At 38.3% G+C, this 19,184-nt stretch overlaps 1 protein-coding gene across 1 annotated transcript in view; it reads left to right on the top strand.

Moving 5' to 3' along the window:
* The window catches only part of DYTN (dystrotelin), a 52,777-nt gene that overhangs the window by 21,337 nt on the left and 12,256 nt on the right, over nt 1-19,184 (top strand). The window lies entirely within an intron of this gene.

Genomic DNA, 19,184 nt, shown 5'->3' with positions numbered 1-19,184 from the left:
AGGAAAAATACATATTGACTTAGAAATTAGATACCATGCCTATACCTGTATCACATTTACCTAGCAGGTGGTTATCACTGGATCCATAAAGTCAGAGAATTTGGCTAGCTCTAATTCATCTCTTTTTTTGGCTGCACTTGGTCTTCGTTGCTTTTGCGCGGGCTTTCTCTAGTTGCGGTGAGTGGGGGGCTACTCTTTGTTGTGGTGTGAGGGGTTCTCACTGTGGTGGCTTCTCTTACTGTGGAGCACAGGCTCTGGAGCTCTGGCTTAGTAGCTGTGGCACAGGGATTTAGCTGCTCAGTAGCACGTGGAATCTTCCTGGACAAGGGATCAAACCCATGTCCACTGCATTGGCAGGCAGATTCTTATCCACTGCGCCATCAGGGAAGTCCTGGATATCATCTTGATGTATATCTTTAATATAGCACAAATAATTTAAATTTAAAAATAAAAGCAAAGATATCAGGTACCAATTCGTCTGCCTTCTTCAAGCCATTTATTTCACTTTTCCCTGGTAGAGTAACACTAAACTCTGACGATTAGTCAGCTGGATTTATTGCATATTTGAAATCTTCTCCAAATCCCTCCATTCTCATAGTTAGAACACCAAGATCTATGCTCTCATTTGCATTTCTTTTGGCCACAGAAGCCTGGCTGATCTTTAAAAAAAAAAAAAAAAACAAAATAAGATGGTGTTCCTCACGCACTTATTTCCCCCAAACTTAGTGTAGGCCTTAAGCCCATCCATTAGCTTCCCATTGTTTTTAAGCTAAAGACTGAACATTTTAAGATGACTTAGAAAATTCCTGCATATTTGAGCCACCCTGGGGACCTCTCCAGTGCAATTCTCCCCTCCACACCTCTGTTCTCCAGTTCTGTCCCTCCCTCCTCACCATAGGACTAAGCTGTATCCCCCAATCTCAATACTTAAAACCTTTACTTTAAAGAATTGGTATCTTTAGACTGCCTCTCTGTAAGGCTGGACTCCTTACCTCTTAAATACTAGCAAAACGTCTATTCAGATGTCATCACATCCTTAAGGCCCTGCCTAACTACCTATTTATCATTTTAGCCTCTGTTCCCACTCTGGCATTCCCAAACCTCCTCCCTTGTTTTATTTCTCTTCAAAAGTATTTTATCAGCATCTGACATTCTATGTATTTCACTTTTTTCTTTTTTTTGCTTTAATGGAAACTCCATCGGGGGAGGGAATTTTTATTGTTCCCAGTTGTATTTCCAGAATTTACAACAGCATCTCAATATGATAAATGCTCGATAAATGTTTGCTGAATAACTGATGGACTGAATAATAAAATGGGTGGATGCATGATAGAGGAACTGATGGATGGGTGGATTGATAACATGGGTCTCTTAGAATGGAGAATGAAGTGTCACGAGGAGTAATTAATTATGCAGTGTTGGAAGACATTAGTGATGTTTAAACCTGGGACAGAAAGACAAAGAAATCTTGTTCTTAGCCAGCTCCGTGAGTGGCCTTGGAGACTTTGTTTTTTTCACCTGATTATAGAGATAACTTGTTCTTCCTTCTCCCAGAGTCGTGTTTGTGGAAATAAGATGAAGAAAGGGAATTGCAAGCCCTATGCCAAGCTAGGACTTGCCAACATCCATTGGATCATAGAAAAAGGAAGAGAATTCCAGAAAAACATCTACTTGTGCTTCATTGACTACGCTAAAGACTTTGACTGTCTGGATCACAAAAAACTGTGGAAAAGTCTTAAAGAGATAGGGATACCAGACCACCTTACCTGCCTTCTGAGAAACCTGTATGCAGATCAAGAAGCCAACAGTTAGGACCAGACTTGGAACAGCAGACTGGTTCAAAATTGGAAAAGGGCTGTACACATCTGTATACAACTGTATACATCAAGGCTGTACATTGTCACCCTGCTTATTGAGCTTATATGCAGAGTACATCATGAGAAATGCCAGACTGATGAAGCACAAGCTAAGATTGCCCGAAGAAATATCAATAACCTCAGATATGCAGATGAAACCATCCTTATGGCAGAAAGTGAAGAGGAACTGAAGACCCTCTTGATAAACATGAAAAAGCAGAATGAAAAAGCTGGCTTAAAATTCAGCATTCAAAAAATGAAGATCATAGCATCCAGTCCCATCACTTCATGGCAAATAGATGGGGAAACAATGGAATCAGTGACAGATTTTATTTTCTTGGGCTCCAAAATCACTGCAGATGGTGACTGCAGCTATGAAGTTGAAAGACACTTGCTTCTTGGGGAAAAAAAAAAAAACTATGACAAACCTAGACAGAATATTAAATGCAGAGACATTACTTTGCTGAAAAAGGTCCATCTAGTCAAAGCTATGGTTTTTCCAGTAGTCATGTATGGATGTGAGAGTTGGACCATGAAGAAAGTTGAATGCCGAGGAATTGATGCTTTCGAGCTGTGGTGTTGGAGAAGACTCTTGAGGGTCCCTTGGACTGCAAGGAGATCCAACCAGTCCATCCTAAAGGAAATCAGTCCTGAATATTCATTGGAAGGATTGATGCTGAAGCTGAAGTTGCAATACTTTGACCACCTTATGCGAAGAGCTGGTTCATTAGAAAAAACTCTGATGCTGGAAAATATTGAAGGAAGGAGGAGAAGGGGATGATAGAGGACAAGATGGTTGGATGGCATCAGTGACTCGATGGACATGAGTTTGAGCCAGCTCTGGGAGTTGGTAAAGGACAGGGAAGCCTGGCGTGTTGCAGTCCATGGGGTTTCAGAGTCAGACATGATGGAGCAACTGAACAGCAATATGCAGAGCTAAAGGTTCTTAAAATGTCAATGTGTTATATTCTGTTCACCAGAAAGTACCAGCCTCTTAAACACATAAGTGAAGTGTACCACAGAGTAATCACTTATTTTCTTATACTCTTATTGGATTCTGTAAAAATAAGTGTACTATGTCATAAATGATTGTATTTGTCTGTTCATTAGATGTAAATTCTCTGTGAGCAGGGAGTTCTCTGTTTTGTTTTTTTTTTTTAAGTCTTTTTTGTCTGCAATAACTCAAGATGGTAAGATGCTTTAAATAGTTTTTGAATAAGGAAAAGAAATTAAATGCAGTTGTATAAAATGAAATATGCCTGACCTTAAACTAGTCTACGCTATGCTCTTTTAGCTATGTTGGTAATAAATACACATCTGCACTTACCCTTAGTATCTGACCTGGACAGGATGACCTGGGAGATTTTCTGTAGTCATTCCTGAACTTCTTTACATTCTCATTTCTAGATTATCAGGAGGGATAGGAATGGACGTTTTGTTCCTCTTGTTGGTTAATTAGCTCTATATCAACTAAGCAGTTGAAAGAGAGAGGGCACAGAGAAAAAGCTGAACTACTTTGTTCTTATTTTTTTTAATTAGATTGAATAACTGACAACATTTTCTAACAAGATTCTCCTCAATGTCACACCTGATGGTTAAAAATTATTAAACCTCTCATAAAATTCTACTTTTATAGCAGGCTCTCCATTCAGTGTAATAGATCTGAAGTACCAATGTATGAGCGTACAACTGAACCAGTAGAAACACCAGCCACAGAGACCTTCAAACAAATGCCTCAAAGACTATCTCGGGCTCAGCAAACCAATGGCAGCAACCCACATCACCAGGTGAGACCAAAGAGGAAAAGAACAACCAAAGCACAATTAATCTGGACTGGCATTGATGTGGTGAACTGCCATGGGCCATTCCTTAATTTGGGGAATATTTTCAAGGTGCTAATATGATCAAGGAAAAATCTAGGAGTGTATTTCTTTTTTGAAGCTCATTACAAGCTGTTTTTATTGTCATTTGAGCTTCAAAATTATCAACACAGCTAAGAACTAGGTCAGTAGGTTTTCCTTCTTCTAATCCACCATTAGGAACATATTTCTTAAAATAGCTTATATCCAGTCATAAAGTGCTACATATTTATTGTAAAGTTTGGAAAATTCAGAGACAAGCAAAGAGCATAATTAAAATTGCAATCAATCTCTAACTATTGTTAATATTTTTGGTTTGTTATTTTCTCTGCAAATATTTCAAATATAGTTTACATCATACTGCAAAATGTATTGATTACGTAGTTCTATAACTGTAAGTTATATTGTGGGTGTTTTCTCATTGCTGTTACAATTCTTCAAGAACATCTTAATGGTTGTATACTTTTTACTTAAATGTAAAAATTCAATATTTATCTAACCCATCCTCTGTTGTTGGATATTTGGGTTATTTCTAACTTTTGCTATAATTTCAAAATTTACTACTGAAATCTTCGTAACTTGATCTTTGTACATGGCTCCCCGCTTATTTCATGAGTGTATATTTTGTAAAGTGGAAACTAAATGAGAAGTGGGAACATTTTAAAGATTCTTCATACAAAATTGCTATTTAGAAAGGATATACCAAATTACACTCCTAGTGAGTTCAAGTAACTCTGAATCTTTGTTAATATTGACTATTAACATTTTAAATTTGTTAAGTTTAGGAGGAGGATATAGTTTATTTGCCATAATTTCTATTTCTCTGATTAAGGGTGAAATGAAACTTCCTTTTCCCCACATAGTTTAGAAGGTAGTTATATTTCCTTTCTGTTGGTGTCTGCTGCTCATTTGTATTGATGCATCAGCTTGATTTATTAATGGATTTTAACTTTTTACATGTTAAATTTAACTGTGCAGAACCTTTCTTTATAGTTATTTTCTTTAATCTTATTTATAATGTGACTTCTTATATAGACATTTTTAATTCTTATGAAAGTGCTCTCAATCTTAACATTCCTGACTTTTTACACAGCTTTATACTAGGAAAGTTTTTACCATTAAGAAATCAAATGACTTTTTAGGTGTATTTGTTTTAACACTATTTGATTGTTTTTTAACATTTAAAGTTTAAATATACCTGGCTGTTATTTTGATACATGTTAAAAAGTGAGGGTATTCCCTTACTCTTACTTTGCATTTAAATAACCAGTTTTCTCTCACTTCAAATGAATCTTTTCCTTTTTTAAATTCTATGTAGTGGTTTCTTTAGTATATATTATAATTTTCACCATTTTAAAGAATGTGTTTTATTGCCATCTATTTGGCTCAATTGCTTTTAATTTTATTTTTAACACAAGAATATTTTTTAATCATTCTAGCTTTATGATACCATTAGCATATTATAGAACAAAGTTTTTCTTTTTCTTCAATTCAAAATGTATTCATTATGATCTTTCACACCATCAATTTAACTCACATGGGATAATTCACAAAGTAACCCAAAGTTGATAGTTTTCATTTTTGTTTGCTTGTTTTTCCTACTGAGATAAAATTGATATAACATTACATTAGTTGCAGATGTACAACATAATAATTCAATGTATGTACAACTGTGAAATGCTCACCATTATTCTAGTCAATGACCTCCACCACACATAGTTACAAAGTTTTTCTTTCAATAAGAATATTTAAGATCAACTCTCTTAGCAACTTTTGAATATACAACTAACTATGTTACTAACTATAGTCACCATGCTGTATCAGAGCTAATTTATTTTTTAACTGGAAGTTTGCATCTTCGGATCACCTTCATCCATTTTGTCTGCCTCTGACACCCTGCTTCAGCAATCACTGGTCTATTTTTGTATCTATGTGCTCAGTTTTTCGGGTTGGGGTGTTTTTTGCTGGTTTTTTTTTTTTTTTTTTAAGACTCCACATACCAGTTAGATCATGCAGTATTACTGTTCCTCTGTCTAAACTATTTCAAATAACATAATACCTTCAAGGTCCATCAATGTTATTGCAAGTGGCAAAATTTCCTCCTTCTTATGGTTTATTTATATATTTTATATATACACAGATAGATATAGATACATCACATTTTCCTTATCTGTTCATCCATCAGTGGACATTTAGGTTGCGTCCATGCCTTGGCTATTGTAAACAATGCTGCAGTGAGCATGGGTGTGAGAATATCTTTTCGAGTTACTGTTCTTGTTTCCTTTGGATAAATATTCAGAAATGGACTGTATGGATCATATATTAGTTCTATCTCTGATTTTTTGAGGAATCTCCAAACTGTTTTCCATAGTGGCAGCATCAATCTACATTCCCATCAATAGTGAACAATGGTTTCCTTTTCACCAACACTTGTTACTTCTTGTGTTTTTGATAGGAGAAGGTGATGGCACCCCACTCCAGTACTCTTGCCTGGAAAATCCCATGGACGGAGGAGCCTGGTGGGCTGCAGTCCATGGGGTCGCTGAGAGTCGGACACGACTGAAGCGACTTAGCAGCAGCAGTAGCAGCAGTTCTAATAGGGATGAAGTGATATCCCATGTGGTTTTAATTTGCAAGTTCCTGATGAGTGTCTTCTCATGTTCCTGTTGGCCATTTGTATGTCTTCTTTGGAAAACTGTCTATTCGTAGAAATTCTGTTCATTTTAAAAATTAGGTTATTTGTAGTTTTTGTTAGTGTGCTAGGTCGTGTGTGTGTGTGTGTGTCTATCTATGTGTCTGTGTGTCTGTTGACATTTTTTCTTTGACCTTTGTGTTAGTTCAAACTGCTGTCTTTCAGTGGTCCCAAGGCATCTAGAATGAAAAAGTAGGAAGTCAAGAAATACCTGGAGTAACAGACAAATTTGGCCTTGGAGTACAAAACGAAGCAGGGCAAAGGCTAACAGAGTTTTGCAAAGAGAACGCACTGGTCATAGCAAACACCCTCTTTCAACAACACAAGAGAAGACTCTACACATGGACATCACCAGATGGTCAATACTGAAATCATTTTGATTATAATTCTTTGAAGCCAAAGATGGAGAAGCTCTATACAGGCATCAGAAACAAGACTGGGAGCTGACTGTGGCTCAGATCATGAATTCCTTATTGCCAAATTCAGACTTAAATTGAAGAAAGTAGGGAAAACCACTAGGCCATTCAGGTATGACCTAAATCAAATCCCTGATGATTATACAGTGGAAGTGACAAATAGATTCAAGGGATTAGATCTGATAGACAGAGTGCCTGAAGAACTATGGATGGGGGTTCATGACATTGTACAGGAGGCAGGGATCAAGACCATCCCCAAGAAAAAGAAATGCAAAAAGGCAAAATGGTTGTCTGAGGAGGCCTTACAAACAGGTATGAAAAGAAGAGAAGCGAAAGGCAAAGGAGAAAAGGAAAGATATACCCATTTGAATGCAGAGTTCCAAAGAGTAGCAAGGAGAGATAAGAAAGCCTTCCTCAGTGATCAATGCAAAGAAATAGAGGAAAACAATAGAATGGGAAAGACTAGAGATCTCTTCAAGAAAATGAGATATACCAAGGGAACATTTCATGCAAAGATGGGCACAATAAAGGACAGATGTGGTATGGATCTAACAGAAGCAGAAGATATTAAGAAGAGGTGGCAAGAATACACAGAGGAACTATACTAAAAAGATCTTTATGACCCAGATAATCATGATGATCACTCACCTAGAGCCAGACATCCTAGAATTCGAAGTCAAGTGGGCCTTAGGAAGCATCACTATGAACAAAGCTAGTGGAGGTGATGGAATTCCAGTTGAGCCATTTCAAATCCTAAGAGATGATGGTGTGAAAGTGCTGCACTCAATATGCCAGCAAATTTGGAAAACTCAGCAGTGGCCATAGGACTGGAAAAGATCAGTTTTCATTCCAATCCCAAAGAAAGGCAAAGCCAAAGAATGCTCAAACTACTGCACAATTGCACTCATCTCACACGCTAGCAAAGTAATGCTCAAAGTTCTCCAAGCCAGGCTTCAACAGTAGGTGAACCGTGAACTTCCAGATGTTCAAGCTGGATTTAGAAAAGGCAGAGGAACCAGAGATCAAATTGCCAGCATCCGTTGAATCATGGAAAAAGCAAGAGAGTTCCAGAAAAACATCTACTTCTGCTTTATTGACTATGCCAAAACCTTTGACTGTGTGGATCACAACAAACTGTGGAAAATTCTTCAAGAGGTGGGAATATCAGACCACCTGATCTGCCTCTTGAGAAATCTGTATGCAGGTCAGGAAGCAACAGTTAGAACTGGACATAGAACAACAGACTGGTTCCAAATTGGGAAAGGAGTATGTCAAGGCTGTATATTGTCACCCTGCTTATTTAACTTATATGCAGAGTACATTAAGAGAAATGCTAGACCAGATGAAGCACAAGCTGGAATGAAGATTGCCGGGAGAAATATCAATAATCTCAGACATGCAGATGACACCACCCTTATGGCAGAAAGTGAAGGCAAACTCAAGAGCCTCTTGATGAAACTAAAAGAGGAGAGTGAAAAAGGTGGCTTAAAACTCAACATTCAGAAAACGAAGATCATGGCATCCGGTCCTATCACTTCATGGCAAATAGATGGGGAAACAGTGGAAACAGGGGCTGACTTTATTTTTTTGAGCTCCAAAATCACTGCAGATGGTGACTGCAGCCATGAAATTAATAGATGCTTACTCCTTGGAAGGAAAATTATGACCAACCTAGACAGCATATTAAAAAGCAGAGACATTACTTTGTCAACAAAGGTCCATCTAGTCAAAGCTATGGTTTTTCCAGTAGTCATGTATGGATGTGAGAGGTGGACTATAAAGAAAGCTGAATGCCAAAGAATTGATGCTTTTGAACTGTGGTGTTGGAGAAGACTCTTGAGAGTCCCTTGGACTGCAAGGAGATCCAACCAGTCTATCCCAAAGGAAATCAGTCCCGAATCCCCATTGGAAGGACTGATGCTGAAGCTGAAATTCCAGTACTTTGGCCACCTTATGAGAAGAACTGACTCACTGGACAAGACCCTGATGCTGGGAAAGACTGAAGATAGGAGGAGAAGGGGATGACAGAGGATGAAGGATGGCATCACTGACTCAATGGACATGTGTTTGAGTAAACTCTGGGAGTTGGTGATGGACAGGGTGGCCTGGCATGCTGCAGTCCATGGCATCACAAAGAGTCGGACATGACTGAGAGACTGAACTGAAGGCATCTGGAGTGTGATGAGACAGGTTAGACAGAAGCCACTGCGTTAGACAGAAAAAATCAGAATGGTGGACTATGGTCCAGACCTTTCCTTTCTTCTCCAGGCAGAAGCTGAATTGTTCTTGTATTGTTGTTCAATCAGTGTATCTTGATGGGAGGGAGGATCCAGGGCTTCCTTTTCCACCATCTTGATGGCATCACTCTTATTTTTAAAGTGGTGATGTTGTTCAGTCACTCAGTCATGTCTGACTCTTTTCAACCCCACAGACTGCAACATGCCAGGCTTCCCTGTCCTTCACCACCTCTCAGAGCTTGCTCAAACTCATGTCCATTGAGTCAGTACTGTTATTAAACAACTATTCTTCTAGGAAAACTTTAAAATCATTTGTAAGGTGCTAGATTAGTCTGTTAGTATTTCATTTAGGCTTGCATTAAACCTATATGTTGTTGTGGGAATATCTGTCATCTTTGTGGTATTTAGGTCTCTACTTTTTTCAGCTCTCTTTCTAGCTCTCAGTAAAAGGTTATATGTAGCTTACTTCTTATCATTCTGTGTCTCTCCTTGGGGACACCCTGGGTATCACACATTTGTTGCTATTGTGAATAAAGGTTTTTCTAATTTTACCTTTTTTGTAATTAGATCGATTATGGTTATGGATTTCTGAATCATTATCTTGTAAAGAAAAGCCTTTATAAACCCTTAGTAATTTTAAATATTGGTTTAGCTTGAACCTCTTGCTTCTAGGTAGGCAATCAAAAGGTTTGTTTCAGTCTCTTTCTTTCTAGTATCTAAACCTCTCATTTCTCTTTCATGTCTTCAGTCCTGAGAGGCTCCAGATCTTTTACAACAAAATTGAGTAATGCAAGAAATGATGAGGCTTGTATCATTGATCTTAAGTTGGATCAGCTTTAATGGGGCTTTTTTCTAGCATTTCTTCATTAAATACTATGGTGTTAGTTGTCTGTTTGAGATTCTTTCTAGTATGGGGAAAGTCATTTTCTTTTTCTTTTTTAAGAAGTTTTTTGGGGGGATGCAGTCAGAATTGATTTTGAATTTATTTGTTTTATATTCCATGTTTTCTCTTCTTGGAAGCACTGCACCAATAGCGTCCCTGATAGTAAATATTCCTGGGATTGTGGGGACTAAAAGCTAAACTTGTTCATAGTGAATTATTCTCTAACTACACTTTAGATTTTATTTGCTCATTTTTTATTTAGAACTGCATTATTTATGAATCAGAATAGGCTCTCTTTCTCACTCAATATGATTTTTGTTGGTTTTGAGCATTTGAGATTTGGTAGCTACACATGTGGCTGCAGTCCATGGGGTCACTAGGAGTTGGACACGACTGAGCGACTTCACTTTCACTTTTCACTTTCACGCGTTGGAGAAGGAAATGGCAACCCACTCCAGTGTTCTTGCCTGGAGAATCCCAGGGACAGGGGAGCCTGGTGGGCTTCCGTCTATGGGGTCGCACAGAGTCGGACACGACTGAAGCGACTTAGCAGCAGCAGCAGCAGCTACACATAAGCAACTACTTATTATTCATCTTAACAATTTATCTAACATAAGGACCATTTATTCTTTAGACCAAGTTCAAGAGTAAAAGCTTAGGACATGGGAAACTTTATAATATTTAGATAAAATTTTCAGTTCACAGTTTAAGAGTTAAATAGACAAAGTTCAAGAAAGCCCTAGGACATTGGAATCTTTATAATATTAGATAAATTTTTCTGTTTCTTCAGGCTTAATAATCTCTTCATACTTCTTCATACTTTCTTCAGTTAACTTTGATAATTTAATTTTCTTGAAAAAATTATCTGCTTCACGATTTTCAGTTTTAATTAAGAAAGATATTTTAAACTTATCATTTCATTCACTTTTCAAATCTTCAAATTTCTTTTAATTCAACTCAAATATTCTCAGCTTTTACCCCAAGAGAATAAAGTGGCATTTGTATCAGAAGGATCAAACTAAATATGTTAGGAAGACCTGTAATACCCTCAAAATACAAAACTGCATATCTATCTTTGGCCTATTTAATACACTTAATTGCATAGCTTTTCCTGAAGACGATAGATCAGGTTAATCTGATGTTCACAAGGATCAAGTACATCATAACTTTTCTATCCATTAAGAACTATGAATTAATGGCAACAGTGGTACATGCAATTAATTACAGTATAATTTGTATTGCCCGTTTGCAGCATTTTTAGAAGACTGCATAGTGACATCCTTAAGGAAATACAAACCTATCCTCATTTACATGTAGCTGAGGAACATGAATTTTCTCTTACCTGTTGTCCCCTAAAGAGTGGTCGGTTCCAACCCCAACACATGCTACCTCTGATGTACAACTGTCTTGCTCACTGTCTCAGTAAAGTTTAAATTTGAAAGGACTCTGCCTATTCAATTTTGATATCTTTAAATTACTCCAGTGTCCATAGATAATAAGTCTCCTCCCAAAACTTCAAAATAAAGCTTACATACAGACAAGGCTTTCTTCTGCCCACAATTCCTTAGTTTGACAACTCAGTATTCTAAGATTCTGTGTATTATAATTTAAAAGTCGGGGAAGGGGGAAAATTAGTTCATCTGTACATAAAGAAAATGTTCAGGAATTTTCAAAGGGAAGAGTTGAGAGAGGAAAGTGAAAGAAACATAAGAGAGAGGAAACTTAAAAAAGCAAAATCCCAGTGAAATACTTTTCATCAAAGGGATTAGAAGTGCTTCTTGTTTTTTAAGCGTACATTCTGCAACTACTTTATCGTGTTTTCAATCAGTTGTTGATGTGCCCTCCCGTGTGTAACTCCACTTCTAGGCGTTCCTTTCATCATCGTAATCAGTACAGTCAGACCCTAAGGAAGGTCTTCAAAATATGATCATCTGTGATGTTTTTCAATCAAAGAGAAATTAGAGTTCCCATAATGCAGTTGTTTTGGGTAGGAGTGCGAGTGGAGAGGGCCTTGTGCCCACAAGGAATGGCTGCGCAGCTGCCTCTGGGTGGTGGTCTTTCAGGTCTGTGTGTGTTCGTCAGCAGCTCAGGCAGCTGAGCCGCTCACACTACCTCAGGGCACACCCAACAAGGCTGGCTGGAGGGCCTGCAGAGAGCTGGAATTATGCATGGGGGGAAAAACGAAGAGCTGCTCCACTTTCTGCTCTGAATAAAAGAGGAAGAAAAGTCATTTTCACAAAGCAGTATGTTTCACTTTTTAAATTTTTATCGTTTTTTAATTGGCACATAATTGCTTTACAATGTTTTGTTAGTTTCTGCTGTACAGTGGAGTAAATCAGTTATATGTATGCATAAATCTCCTCCCTTTAAAGCCTCCCTCCCACCCCTGCCCCCGTCTCACCCCTCCAGATCATCTCAGAGCACTGAGCCGAGCTCTCTGTGCTATATGGCAGCTTCTCACTAGCTATCTGCTTTACACGTGGTAGTGTATATATCTGAAGAAGGGAATGGCAACCCACGCCAGTATTTTTGTCTGGAGAATTCCATGGACAGAGAAGCCTGGTGGACTACAATCCACGGGGTCGCAAAGAGTCTGACATGACCGAACACTAACACTCACTTTGCAGTGTATATGTATCAATCCTACTTTCCCAGGTCATCTCGCCCACTCCCCCACTGTGTCCACACATCCATTCTCTACGTCTGCGCCTCTATTCCTGCACTGAAAACATTTAAAATTATACAAACAAGACTTGGATCTGTTTGCCTTATATTTTAAAACAGTTAAAATTACAGATAAGGGTAAAGTCCTTTTCAGCCACAATTCCCAGCTCAAATCTGGTCCCTAGTTTTTTGCTGCTGTTACTGCTAAGTCGCTTCAGTCATGTCTGACTCTGTGCGACCCCAGAGACGGCAGCCCACCAGGCTCCCCCGTCCTTGGGATTCTCCAGGCAAGAACACTGGAGTGGGTTGCCATTTCCTTCTCCAACGCGTGAAAGTGAAAAGTGAAAGTGAAGTCGCTCAGTCGTGTCCGACTCCTAGCAACCCCATGGACTGCAGCCTGCCAGGCTCCTCCGTCCATGGGATTTTCCAGGCAAGAGTACTGGAGTGCTAGTTTGAGGTTATCAATTTGGGGTATATCTTGCAGACCTTATACTACACATACAATTATTCAAATATTCATATGTGTGTGTGTGTGCCCAAAAGGGACAAATGGCTATTATCTATTAAACTTAAAATCTGGGGGAAGATTTGGGAGAATGACATTGAAACATGTATAATATCATATGTGAAACGAGTCACCAGTCCAGGTTCGATGCACGATACTAGATGCTTGGGGCTGGTGCACTGGGATGACCCAGAGGGATGGTATGGGGAGGGAGGAGGGAGGAGGGTTCAGGATGGGGAACACATGTATACCTGTGGCGGATTCATTTTGATATTTGGCAAAACTAATACAATTTGTAAAGTTTAAAAATAAAATAAAATTTAAAAAATCTGGGGGAAAAATCTTAAAACCTGGAACTTGCACTTATATGCACAAGGAGGTATGAACCACTTTGTTCATTGCAACACTGCTGATTAATTCTGAAAAGCTGGAAACAGCCTAATATCCTTCCATTGCAAGTGACTAAATAAGTCATGATACCTGTTCTCTGGATACATCATGATACATCCATATGTGCTAACTTTTAATGCTTATCAATTGCAGGATGGTATGTATCATTTGATAACATTGATATTAATGATATAGATTTCACTGATTCACTGTGACCTATGCTAGGCATGTAGAAATTGTTCGAATATTTGAATGAAGAGGTAGATAGGCACGAGTCACTCAGAAGGGCCACCAAGAGAAGGTACCCAACCAGAGAATGTGACTTCAAGTCTGTAGCTCACTTTTTTCCCCTGCCCCACCCTCTTTCTCTTGTAGGCTATTCTATGGAAGAACGTTCCCCAGTGCCCAGTCCCTCTTCAGATTATTTATAGGGAGGAGAGAAGGTCACAGAGTATAGCCACAGCTGCCTATCAAGGTAGAATAATGAAATCTAATCTCCCATCCAGACCTGTTGACTGGTACATGGTGCCCCAGGAACCTGGGCCAATCTGGGTCAGGTCAGGATTGGCTCTTAGGGTGCAGTTCAGGAAGCAGCTAAGTTTGGTAAGAAAATCCTGTATGAGAACTGAGCTGATGATTATTAACTCAAAGAGACTCGGTGAATACAAAGAGAAATGATGAATCTCAGTGCACATGAAATGGAAAGATAAGAAACTTTCAGTAGAAGGTACAAGTGAAAGATTTCTTGAGCCAAGAGAAATAAAATAATCCAGCTGCTTTTTGCAGATGCCTTTGGGGAAGATGTTCTGGGCAGCAACGAAACTCAGGCAAAAGACTATTGTGACTTATTTTTAAAACCTAAAAATTTTACTCATGTTTGTATATCTTTAAAGAAAAGTGTCTCATGTAAAACTGAGATGATGTGATTGCACTTTGAGCATGCAAACACTCACCACTTTTTGAAAAAGAAAAATTTTTGGAATATCATTATCGTGTTATTATGAATTTTTAGGAATATGGATTTAATTCAAATCAAAGACTTATCTTCTCTATTTCTTGCTTCTCTAGACCATATTCAGCGTTAGGAATGAACTGTGGAGGACCCACAAATCCATTAATGCTCTCCATAGAGACAGAAGGTAGAAACCATGTATGTGGATAAATACTAACAGCAGAGACACATCAGTAGCATTACACTTTGCTTTTATAGAAAAAAATTTTGCAAAGTTTTTACTGCATTGTTTCTAATCTGGAAATAGTCCTTAAATGGAGAAATCCTGTGATTCCATGTGAAGGTAATGGGGAGATTTGAGTGGTTAAGCCTAACAAAAACCACATGGATAGTTAGATTGTTTTAGGTTTTAATTTATTTTATTCCTTGAAATTTGCTTAAGCATTTTCAGTGAGGTATTCTGTGTGCCTCTTGTGTGTCTTACCTGCTTCTATAGAAATCTGTATACCTTCTCTAGCAGCATCTTTCTCGAAGGTTTATTATGTTGGTTGGAAACTGTCTACCATCTTATTGTGTCTCAAAGGCAGATCATTCTTGGAGTCCCTGTATCCTGTTGTCATTCCTTTAGAAGACAGAATTCCTGACCCTCAATAGGAAGGACCCCCGAGGGAAGATCTTTGTTTGCAGGCACAATAATTGGTATCTTGTAGATGCTCAGTAAACTAATGTATAAATATATGCTAATAAATATGTATTAAAATAAAAATGCTGTCAATAAATTTATTGAGCATTTAATATAGCTTCATCATATATATGCCCATATATACATAGTGAGATGTGCTTCATAATATAAAAATATGATAGATAAGGAGCATTTAAAAATTCTATAATAATTCATTAAAAGAAGCTTAACAACACTTTTAAAAATAATTTAATGTTAAAAACAATGTTGATCTTTTTTATCTTTTTCATGATGTCAGTTCAGTTCAGTTCAGTCACTCAATCATGTCCGACATGTCTGACTCTTTGCGACCCCATGGACTGCAGCATGCCGGGCCTCCCTGTCCATCACCAACTCCTGGAGCTTGCTCAAACTCACGTCCATCGAGTCAGTGATGCCATCTCATGCTCTGTCATCCCCTTCTCCTGCCTCCAATTTTTCTCAGCATCAGGGTCTTTTCAGATGAGTCAGTTCTTCACATCACGTGGCCAAAATATTGGAACTTCAGCTTCAGCACCAATCCTTCCAATGAACACTCAGGACTGATTTCCTTTAGGATGGGCTGGTTAGATCTCCTTGCAATCCAATGGACTCTCAAGAGTCTTCTCCAACACCACAGCTCAAAAGCATCAATTCTTCAGTGCTCAGCTTTCTTTAGAGTCCAACTCTCACATCCATACATGACTACTGGAAAAACCATAGCTTTGACTAGACAGACCTTTGCTGGCAAAATAATGTCTCTGCTTTTGAATATGCTATCTAGGTTGGTCATAACTTTCCTTCCAAGGAGCAAGCATCTTTTAATTTCACGGCTGCAGTCACCATCTGCAGTGATTTTGGAGCCCAAGAAAATAAAGTCTCTCACTGTTTCCATTGCTTCCCCATCTATTTGCCATGAAGGGATGAGACCAGATGCCATGATCTTAGTTTTCTGAATGTTGAGTTTTAAGCCACCTTTTTCACCCTCCTCTTTCACTTTCATCAAGAAGCTCTTTAGTTCTTCTTCACTTTCTGCCATAAGGGTGGTATCATCTCCATATCTGACGTTATTGATATTTCTCCCCTCAATCTTCATCCTAGCTTGTGCTTCATCCAGCCTGGCATTTCTCATGATGTACTCTGTATATAAGTTAAATAAACAGGGTGACAATATACAGCCTTGCCGTACTCCTTTCCCAGTTGTTCCATGTCCAGTTCTACTGTTGCTTGTTGACCTGCATACAGATTTCTCAGGAGGCAGGTCAGGTGGTCTGGTATTCCCATCTTTTGAAGAATTTTCCACAGTTTGTTGTGATCCACACAGTCAAACGTTTTGGCATAGTCAATAAAGCAATAGATGTTTTTCTGGAACTCTCTTGCTTTTTCAGTGATCCAACGGATGTTGGCAATTTGATCTCTGGTTCCTCTGCCTTTTCTAAATCCAGCTTGACCATCTGGAAGATATGGTAAGTAAATTAGAAATAAACTTAAGGAAAATAGTATAGAAATAAAAAGGCATTTTTGAAACACAAAATAAAGAAATAAAAAGGAAACTTTGAAATTTAATTCTTAAAATAACTGAACCAAGAATTCTGTCTTAAAGAATGACAGCAGGATACAGAAACGCAAGGAATGATTTGTCCTTTGAAACACAATAAGAGTATCTCAAGCTATTGTGTTAAACTAAATGATTCCATTTTATATACTTCATACACCTTTGGTCTCCTAGTCAAGTGTCTATCAACACAAAGAATACCAGTGTGAACCTCACTAATGAGTAAAATCTATGTGAAGGATTTATCTTTGTTCCTGTGTACACCATTGTGTTCATCAAAGATTTGAATAAAATAGTAGAGAGCATACTTCACAAATGTGTGTGACGTGATACCAAAAGGCATAAATAATATGTCAAAATAGAGTCTTAAATCTCTAAGATGCTGCAGTCTGGAATGGTGGGGCAATTAATAAAGACTAAATTTTAAAAGATTAAATGTAAATCCTGTAATTATAGGCCCAGGTTCACAGTAAATAGTGTGGAAAGGCCTGAGATAATATAGTCAACTGTAAGTTTAATAATAGCCCGCATTGTGTCACTGATTATTTAAAGAGCAATGTAGTCTCAGGCTACATTACAAGAAAGAGTATCATCCAATTACTAGCTAGCTATTTGTTACTCTCTACTAGGTGCTGATCAAGGAAAGTAACTATCACGACTTTGTACATGATTAATTTGCCTTGTGAGTATTTGTGTTCTGTTTGAAGGCCTCCTACATGGGAGATTCAAGCTCCTTAACTTCAGAAAGCAAAACTACATATAAAGATCTAATTTATAAAGACTGATTTCAGATCATTTGAAGGGAATTATTTCTCAAATAATCTGAACCATGTTATCAGTGAATATTTGCCCAGAAATATGGGCACTAGGTAAATTATGTTCACCAGAAACTATGATAATTTCTCCATTAAAAAAAAAAAAACAGAGTCAGAAAAGAAATTCAGGCTTTCCCCTGCTTTCACCTGGATTGTCAAAGATGAGAATGTGTGTCTATGAGCTGTTCAAACATGGTGGATGGGCCAGAAAGGAGGAAGGGATTGGCAGTGACTGGCAATACAGGAGAAAATGGATGTCATTACTGGTCATAACAAGCACAACACTGTACATATAGAAAATACTGTCTAGAGAAGCTTTTGGAGAATGTTTCTTTGTTGTCTGCTATATAAAATCTCTTAGCTGACTCTCTTCTGAAAAGTCCATCATAAAGATGTACTTGAAATTCTAATTACAATCAAAGATGTTAAAGTCAGACTCTTGTTCCACCTGTGTGGCTATCTGGAAGTTTGAGGGCCATCTTTTAGAGATGCCTGCTTTGGATATGAACCCCAGCTAAATTCCAAGACCTCTCCAATATCTGTGGCAATTAAAAATTTCAAAGGCTCTAACACTGAAAATGTTTGTTTTGTTTCCTACCAGGGAGCCAATTTCCACAAATTCCACAAATAGAACAGTACTGATCAAAGAATAAGACTGTACTTTAAAAAGCCAATTTTAGTTGTATATGTACTTTGTAACAGGAACTGTTTTAGGACTGGGTTTGGGGATATGACAAGAAGTGAAATAGAAAAAAAAGTTGCCAGAATAAAGACACAATAAGTAAGTATTAAGTAATAGAATAAGTAAAATAGGAGTGAAGTAACCAGTAAACCAGGTAGTGTGTCATAAAAGTGACTATCCAGAAGTCTGAAGGCTCGAGACTAAGTCAAAATCTAGGACGTGTCATGTTCTGTAGCAATTAGATGTGGCAAAAATCCACGGAGACAAGGAGATGGGAAGGACGAGGGAAGGAGATGGGAGACGATGGAGGTGAGGTTGGGGGTTCTGGTTTGCAGTTTCAAGTAGAGCAGTGAGGGAGAGCCTCACTGAGGGTATGATGGTGAGTGGAGGCTTAAAGATGATGAGAGGAGCAAAAACCTAGGGGAAGGAGGATTCCAGACGGAGGGGCCCAAAAGAGCCAACTCTGAGGGGAGTTCAAGCAGTTGCCAAGAGCTCTGTGTGACTGAAGGGCAGTCAGTGAGCAGGAGAAATTAGAGATAAGGTCAAGGAGGGAAGGGAAATCCTGGCCATCTTATCAAGTTTTGGCTGCCTCTGTAAGGACTCCGGTTTATTCTAAATAAAGAGGGAGGACTTTATTCTAAACACTGGAGGACTTTGAGCAGAGGAGTAACATGACCTCCCTCATATTATGAAAGAATTACCCTGACTACTTGATTTATTCTGAAACCAATGAACAACTAGACTTAGGATGAGAAGCCAAGACAGACCCAGAATTCACAAATTGCATGATTGTTCCTTCCCTTGTGGTCTTGGTCAGATGTTAGGTACTTAGCCATGACACGCATGCCGTCATTCTAAATGGAGTATTTATGGACAGAAGGATAATGAATAAAGTCAATATTCACATTTAAGGAGCTGCTGAAGGTATGCTGTCAAAAGTAGTCCATAACAAGCATGATGAGTTTCTGAAAACACCTC

Source organism: Bos taurus, chromosome 2, assembly GCF_002263795.3.
Source record: "Bos taurus isolate L1 Dominette 01449 registration number 42190680 breed Hereford chromosome 2, ARS-UCD2.0, whole genome shotgun sequence".
Taxonomy (NCBI): domain Eukaryota; kingdom Metazoa; phylum Chordata; class Mammalia; order Artiodactyla; family Bovidae; genus Bos; species Bos taurus.
This window is presented reverse-complemented; position numbering and strand designations above follow the sequence as displayed.